Source organism: Phoenix dactylifera, chromosome 1 (assembly GCF_051530095.1).
Source record: "Phoenix dactylifera cultivar Ajwa chromosome 1, Ajwa_hap1_PhDact_Kaust_v1.1, whole genome shotgun sequence".
Lineage (NCBI taxonomy): Eukaryota > Viridiplantae > Streptophyta > Magnoliopsida > Arecales > Arecaceae > Phoenix > Phoenix dactylifera.
Genome location: NC_143190.1, coordinates 13097244 through 13106510, shown reverse-complemented (window position 1 = coordinate 13106510; position 9267 = coordinate 13097244).

Here is a 9267-nt window from a genome sequence, read left to right as displayed (position 1 = left end):
GCTCAAGGACTAGACTCAGTTGCTAAATCCACCTACTTGAAATCCATTTCAACTCTCATGTCCTCTCTTCCCTCTCTTATTCCTTGACTCTCATGCAATACTGTTGGAAACCTGTGCTGTTATGTCCCCCTTCTTTCCTCTTTGAGTTTCTACCCTGTTATTTGGCTCCAAAGGCCTAAGAGTCACAAGCTCAAGATTTGCATGTACTCCTTCCTTCTTATTATAATAATAAAGTGGGTTAGGACTTAAGACCCAAATCCTTATCCCAAGAAGAAGAAGAAGAAGAAGATGCAAATGATATCTTTTCTCGATATGATACCGATTTATTCCTCCATGGTAGCCCATGTCAGCTTTGGAAACCAGAATGTGGATACAGAACCACTGCTTCCACTAGAGGTATTGGATTCCATTGTGGTTACCAAAGCATGCTGAGATCTAAAAGACTCCATGCTGGTGCCAAGCCTGAATGGGAAGATTGTAGGGCTAGCATTAGGATGACAGCCAACTATAGGAGTGGAGAATCTATGAATGAGTCATGATTTGATCAGCGACGACGATCTCATGATGCTGATCGAAATTAGATAAAATGAAAAAGCCAATCCAACTCACACAATTCAGATGCATAGAATTTTGTTGCACACAATTGGTTCCAACTAATTCAACCTGCAAAGTGAATTGATCCACTGGGTTGAAGCATGAATTTGTTTGGTTGCTAATCCTTGTTTCCCAGATCTGTTATCCTAATCAAGAACAAGGTACAGTGTAACTACTAGTCTGCGTATAATATTATCATGCTTGAGAATCTGATTTATAGAATTGTCCAACATCCATGGACTAATTAATTTATAGCTTACCTGGGTACCATATTTTCTTAGCCACATTATTTTTCTGCACCACTATCTTTCCCATGTTCTGTTCCTCGGATTTCCTATTAGCTAATAAAAGTTTTCCAGCTGCATGCGAGTTAAATGAAATGCCGCTACTGCATCTGCCGTATCTCTTGAGAATTGTGATATATCATACTTCCTCTAGTCTCTTCGTTCAAAAGCTAAGAAGTCACACTCCGTGCTTGGAATATAAAGCAGTTGGTAACGAGTCGATGTAGGAAAATCTAGTTACTTTTATCTCATCCTGGATGGTTTCTTAATGGACTTGCTGCTGTATGTTAAAGGTTCAGCTAGCACAAGCTCTGTAAAGAGGTGTGCGGAAAAAGATGTACAACAAACTTACTCTTTAAGGTGCTTGGAAAAAAAAATGTCAGCTGAGGAGAAGATCATCAATTTATTCGTACATGCTTTTTTTTTCTTTCTTTCCTCTTCGAAAAATGTCGTTTTGTATTTCTCAAACAAAGATACTCCTCTCTCACCACATTTTTAATGAGTTATATTCTTATTATACCTTGCATATCGAGGCCTAGCCTAAATTATTAGTACTCTCATGTCTTCATTTGGAGATCCTAGTAAAGAATATCATCAAGTCCAAGTTATTGTTGGATTTGGTTTGTTTCAAGTGGGTTAGGAGGCATTTGTTTCTATCCTTAGGTGTTGGCCCTAAAGGGTTGATTTTGATGATGCAAAATAATTGAGTCAAATGTTGACTAGTCTATTGCTCTGAGTTTAATTAATTAATTTTAGAAAGCAAAGAAGGAAGCCTTCAGATCTATCACATCAAGAAGTTGAACCTCAGAAAGGCCACAAAAACATTTACTGAAAGCTCACATATAAGACAGAGAATTTTATCCCAAGCTACCTTAGGAGTCGACTCTAGGCTTGCAACGAGTCGACCCCGGCATATTGTTGCTGTCTGATATACTTTCACAATTCTACTCCAGTAGATCGCGAGTCGACCCCAGATCAGACAAACAAAAAGCCGTAAAATTTAACATAATGACAAGTCAACTCATGAAGTATACGAGCTGACTCCAGCTTAGCAAGAGTCGACCTTAGACAAAAGCGTGTTAATCCTTGAATGGCCACTGAGAAAAAACAAAGAGATGAAAAAATTATCGTATTGACGAGTCGATCAATGGAATTCACGAGTAGACTCAAGTCAAGCTAGAGTCGATCCTAGAAACAGATGAGTCGACCCCAGAACGGCCACAGTAAAAAAACAAAAAGTAGTGAAACTTAGTCCATTGAAGAGTCGATGCCTGAAAGCAATGAGTCGACCCTGAACTGAAAGAGCCAACTTCACAAGTGTCATAGACGAAAGATAGAGTGCAACAAAGATAGAAATAAGTTTGAGACAACTCATGAAGATCATGAGTCGACCTTAGAAAATGGTGAGTCAACCCCTCTATGCCTAACAACAGTAATGACTAGTTTTTTGTGAATTAGAACGGCTATTTTCATCTCACAACAATTCTATTACCTGTCTAACGACTAGAAAAGTGCTACAACCATTTCCAAAGAATATAAATACATGAGAACACCAAAAGAAAAGAAGACCTCAAGCACTATAAAGAAAAATCCATCAGAGCAAAAAAGAGAAAGCAAAAGAAAGAGTTTCAAAGAGAATATCATTCAAGAGCTTTTATTGCTAACTAAAAGATCATATCTTCAACATCATATGGTTGATCAAGTGTCTTCAAGAGCAATCAAAGCCAATCAATATAGTCAAGCTCCATTTATTGTTTGTGTATTCATCGTTTAAGAGCTGCACTATATTATGCTTAAATTCTTTCTATTCTTTGTTGTAACAAGTTTCAGAAATTGAAACTTGAGAAAAAAATTTATCCAAACCTGAAATTGGATTGTGAATGTTTTAGTTGATTTCCTGAAAATTTAATTGGGTTGATTGTGAATTTAAAAAATAATCGCGGTAGGTTTTGGTTGATTTTGTGGGAAAAGCAACTAGGTTGATTATGAACTCAGAAAACAATCGATTGAAGATTTTGGTTGATTGCATGAAAAAATCAACTGGATTTGGTTGTAAACTCGAAAAACAATTATGTTGTAATATAGATGATAGATTATAGTAAAATTTTCAAGAAGAAAGTCTTGGAGAGTGGACATAGGTGCAAAGCTGGCACCGAACTACTATAAAATTTTTGTCTTTGTGTTGATTATCTTACTTGCATTTAATCTCTTGTATGTTTACTTATTAGTCATTTGTTAAAATTTATATTCTTCTATCAAGCATTTAATTCCTCTGCATTTATTTAAATTTTTTGAAAAATTCAATTCACCCCCTTTCTTGGGCTATATAACTAGGCAATAAATGGTATTAAATTCTGGTACTTAAGCCACTCATTGACCTAATCATCAAGAGTTGAAGTTCTATGACAGCTCTTGTTGGTACCTCTCTGGCTAAGGTTCAATCCACAAATAGACTTCTACTTTTCAATGGCTTAAATTATACTTATTGAAAAGTATACATACACATTTTTATTTAAGTACTTGACTATGACATGTGAAGTGTCATAGTTAATAAATTGCACACACCTACAAAGATTATTGATGGTGTGTCTTTTTTCAAACCCAAAGGAAAATAGGGCGAGCTAGATAAGAAGATGGCACAATTGAATGCTAAGGCCATGAATATTTTGTATTATTTTTTAGGTGCTAATAAATTTAATCGAATATCTACTTGTCTTTCTGCTAAAGAAATTTAGAATAGGCTGGAAGTAACACATAAATGCACTAACCAGGTTAAAGAATCTAAAATCAATTTGCTTGCATAATTATGAGCTATTTAAAATGGACTTTAGTGAGTCTATTTCTGATATATTTACTCGATTTACAAATATCATTAATAGTCTTAAAAGTCTTGGTAAGTCATATTCTAAGAGTGACTAGGTGAGAAAGATTCTCAGGTCTTTACTAAGGACGTGGAAGGCCAAAATCATAGCTATCTAAGAAGCAAAGGACCTTAATGCCTTTCTTCTAGAAGAACTGATGGGTTCGCCGATCACTCACGAGCTATTTATCAAACAAAACCTTGAAGAAGAAGAATCAAAGAAAAGAAGAACCATCGCTCTCAAATCAAATGCTCAAGAAGAAGATGAGAGCGTGGAATCTCATAGTACAGAATGGGACGAGGAAATGGCTTTGATAATGAGAATTCAGAAGATTTATAAGAAGAACATAACAAGAAAGAAGGCCTTTGGATAAAGGGGAGCAAAGCAAAGAAAAGAAAAAAGAGCAGCCGCTTGTATGCTATAAATGCAAGAACTAAGGCACTTTAAAGCAGGCTAAAAAGCAATGGTCACTAAATGGAGTAACAACGACAAATCTAGTTTAGGGGAAGAAGATCAAGAAACAACAAACCTATGCCTCATGGCCCATGAGGATGAGGTGTGCCTAGCAGCTCATGGAGCAAATAGAAAATGGTACTTGGATAGTGGGTGCTTTAGACACATAATAGGGGATGAATCACAATTTATTTATTTTTTTAAAAAAAAGAGGGATGGCCACTTTTGGCGACAACAACCAAGAAAAGATTATTGTAATTGATAAAATTAGTATCACTCATTCTACATTTATTGAAAATGTTTTGCTAATAGATGGTCTTAAGCATAATCTTTTAAGTATTAGCCAATTATGTGAAAAAGTTTTAAAGTTACATTTGAATCCTCTATATGTATTGTTTCTAGTCCTAATGATAATGACATTAAGTTCACATGGCATAAGCATGATAATGTATACTTGATCAATCTTGACCATTTATCCATGAAAAATATGCAATGCTTGGTAGCCATTAGTGCCAAAATTAGCAAGACTAGTTAGTTATGGCATCGTAGATTAGCTAATGTTAGCATGGACCTAATTTCAAAACTAGCTAGAAAAGATTTAGTTATAGGACTATCTAAATTAAGTTTTGAAAAAGATAAAATCTGTGATGCATGCTAAATAGAAATATAGACTAAAGTTTTATTTAAATCTAAAAATATGGTTTCAAATTTATACCTTTAGAACTGTTGCATATAGATTTACTTGGACCACTAAGAACTTCAAGTTTTGGTGGCAAGCAATTTGGTTTTGTTATTATTGATGATTTTTCAAGGTTTACATGGGTATTATTCCTTTCACATAAAAATGATGCTTTTTCTAGATTCTCAAAATTTTTTAAAATAATTTCAAATGAAAAGGGTTTACTAAGTTTGTAAAATAAGAAGTGATCATGTTACTGAATTTGAAAATTATGAGTTTGAAAAATTATGTAACAAAAATGAAATTGAACATTATTTTTCTGCACTTAGGACACCTCAATAAAATAGGATGGTAAAAAAAAAAAATAGAACACTTGAAGAAATGGCTAGGACTATGCTGTGTGAAAGCCATCTACCAAAATACTTTTGGGCTGAGCCAATCAACACAGCTTATCACATTTTAAACAGAATTTTTATAAGATCTTTGTTGGAGAAAATATCCTATAATTTTTGGAAAAACAGAAAACATAAAATTAGATATTTTTATATTTTTGAGTGTAAATATGTTGTACTTAATAATGGAAAAGACAATCTAAAAATAGTTGATGCCAAATCAGATGAAGCTATCTTTGTTGGATACTTTTTATCTAGCAAAGCATATAGAGTATTCAAGAAAAGAATCTTAATAGTTGAAAAGTTCATTCATGTTATAGTTGATGAAACTAATGACCTTTCTTTAATAAAAAAAAGAATTTTGATGATGATACAGATTTATTGAGCAAAAAAATGAAGGACCTCATCTTGAAGAACATATTTACACAATATGCAATGGACCAAGAAGAAAAAGATGATGGTAATAATCAAAAAGAAGAGGATCGACAACAACAATAATCTCAAAGTAGACATGACTTACCTAGAGAATGGAGGTATGTTCATAGTTACCTTAAAGAATTTATTATTGGTGATCCTACATATGGGGTAAGAACTAGATCATCTATTAAAAATACTAGTAATTATTTAGGTTTTGTTACTCAAATAGAATCCAAATCAATTGAAGAAGCTAAACAAGATCATAATTGGTTAAATGTTATGCAAGAAGAACTAAACCAATTTAAAAGAAATAATGTTTGAACAAAATGGATTTATAGAAATAAACCAAATTAAGATGGAATTGTAATAAGAAACTGAGCCACATTGGTTGTTAAAGGATATAACCAAAAAGAAGATATTGATTTTGATGAGATTTTTGTACATATAGCAAGACTATAAGTTATCAGATTACTACTTGTATTTGCTTGCTATATGAACTTTAAATTATTTCAAATGGATGTTAAAAGTGCATTTCTAAATAATTTTATTGCTGAGAAAGTTTATGTGGAACAACTACCTGGTCTTGAAAGTCATAAATTTTCAAATCATGTATTTAAATTAAACAAGACTTTTTATGGTTTAAAGCAAGCTCCTAGAGTATGGTATGAAAGATTAAACAAATTTCTTTTAGAAAATAATTTTTCAAGAGAAAATATGAATAAAACTTTGTTTATAAAAGGAAGAGATAATGACACCTTAATTGTGCAAATTTATGTGGATAATATTATTTTTGGTGGTACTAATGAAGTTTTATGTCAAGATTTTACTACGTTCATGCAGAAAGAATTCGAGATAAGCATGATGGATAAACTTATATTGTTTCTTGGTTTCCAAATCATGCTAACAAGAGATGTGATCTTCATTAGCCAAAGCAAGTGTACAAGAGAAATCTTGAAGAAATTTGGCACGAAAAATGTAGAACATATCGGTATCCCTATGAACCCCTCTCGTAAATTAGATAAAGATGAACAGAATAAAAGCATTGATTTAAAACTTTATAGTGGCATGATAGGATCTTTATTATATTTAACTGTAAGTAGACCTGATATTATGTTTAGTATTTGCTTATGTGCTAGATATCGGTCTAATCCTAAAAAATTGCACTTAACTACAGTTAAAAGAATATTAAGATATTTAAATGGAACACAGAACATAGGTTTATGGTACACAAAATAATATTCAATAAATCTAACTGGATATTCAGATGTTGATTTTGTTGGACAGAGAATTTTATCCTTGGAAGTTCACATACAAGATAGAGAATTTTATTCCGAGCTACCTCAAAAGTCAATCCCAAGCTTGCAATGAGTCAACCTTGGCACACTATTACTATCTGATATACGTTCGCGAGCCGACTCCAGTAGATCGCGAGTCGACCTTAGATCAGTCTCTGAAAATAGGCAAAAAGTCATTAAATTCAACGTAATGATGAGTAAATCCGTGAAATATGCGAGCTGACTCCAGCTTAGTAAGAGTCGACCCCAAATGACAACAATGAAAAGACAGAGAGCTGAAAAATTATCGTATTAGCGAATCGACCCATGAAATATACGAGCCGACTCTAGTTTGACTAGAGTCGACCCTAGAATGGCCACAATGGAAAGACAAAGCAGTGAAACTTAGTCCGTTGAAGAGTCGACCCCTGAAAGCAATGGTCGACCCTAGTTATGTGACGAGTTGAACCCTTGAACTTAGAGAGCCGACTCTACAAGTATCGCAGACAAAAGATAGAGCGCAACAAAAACAGAAGTAAGTTCGAAAGGACTTATGAAGGTCACGAGTCGATTCTTACAATCTCGAGTCGATTTCAAAAAATGGTGAGTCTACCTCTTTGTTTATGACAATAGTAACAACTAATTTTTCTATGAATCAGAACGGCTATTTTCATCTCACAATATTTTTATTACCTGTCTAACAGCTAGAAAAGTGTTTTAATCATCTCCAAAGAGTATAAATGCATGGGAACACTAAAGCAAGCACTATAAGAAAAAAAACCATCAAAGCAAGAAAGAGAAAGCAAAAGAGAGAGCTTCAAAGAGAATATCATTCAAGAGCTTTCATTGCTAGCTGAAAGATCACATTTTCAACAATAGAGATTTGGTGAAGCGTCTTCAAAAGCAATCAAAGCCAACCAATGTAGTCAAGCTCTATTTATTGTTTGTGTATTCATAGTTTAGGAGCTGCATTATATTGTGCTTAAATTCTTTCTATTCTTTGTTGTAACAAGTTTAAAAGATTAAAGCTTGGAAAAAAGATTTATCCAAACCTGAAATTAGATCATGAATATTTTGGTTGATTGCCTGAAAAATCGATTGAGTTGATTGTGAACCCGAAAACCAGTCAGTGTAGATTTTGGTTGATTTTTTGAAAAAAAATTAACTTGGTTGATTGTGAACCTGAAAACAATTGGTTGATAGTTTTGGTTGATTGTCTAAAAAAAATCAAGTGGGTTTGGTTGTAAACCTAGAAAACAATTATGCTGTAATCTTGGTGATAGATTATAGTGAAATTTTTAAGAATGAAGTCTTGTAGAGTTGACATAGGTGCAGGGTTGGCACCGAATTACTATAAATTACTTGTATTTAATCTTTTGCATATTTACTTATTAGTCATTTGCTGAAATTTATTTTCTTCTATCAAGTATTTAATTTTGTTGTATTTACTTAAAGTTTTCGAAAAATCCAATTCACGGTCTTTTGGGCTGCATAGCCGGGCAACATTAGGTTTAATTATATAAAATAATTATAGAAATCTCACAAGATCCTATAGTAATCTTATGAGCTAACATGTGTAAAGAGATTAGGTCCCACCATCTACAGAACTTTTGAAGAGAAAGATCAATCATTTTATAGCATCAAATCTTTTTTTTTCCATAACAAACATAAGAATGCATGTGACATAATACTTATCCCTTTTCCAATGATAACCACGGGCTCAACAAATAGAAACATTTTCCTTGGGACGAGGGCTTTAAATTTAGAAAGAAATAGAGAACATGTCATAGTTCAAAAGGATTATTATAATTAAATACTAGAATTAAAGAATTATTAGTAAAAACAAAAAACTATTAATATACACATGGAAAAACAAGTATAAGAGAGATAAAAATAATAATAACAAAAAAAACAGCAGCAAAAAGGTGTCACCACCTACAACAACTACTGATAGCATCCCCAATCTATCTCCTATAATATCTTCATGAATTTATATGGTACATAGATTGTAGATTGGATGTCCAAATCCTTAACCATTGCATGTTTTATTGATAATTTTATACACCAAGATTAATTCGCCTAATCTCTGGTAAAAGAAAAATAATACAAATATAATTAATTTGAAGAAGGTTGATAATATGCTTCCATTGTCCACCTCTGCAACATGTCCCAAAGTTCCATCCCAAATTACCCAATCCACTCCAATAAAGCAAGATTAGAGGCCTTGGACTCTAGACTGCTGTAATCTGCCACGACGTTGCCGGCTTTAGTCCTGACATCTCTACGATCAACAGTCTAATGCTTAACGAATAA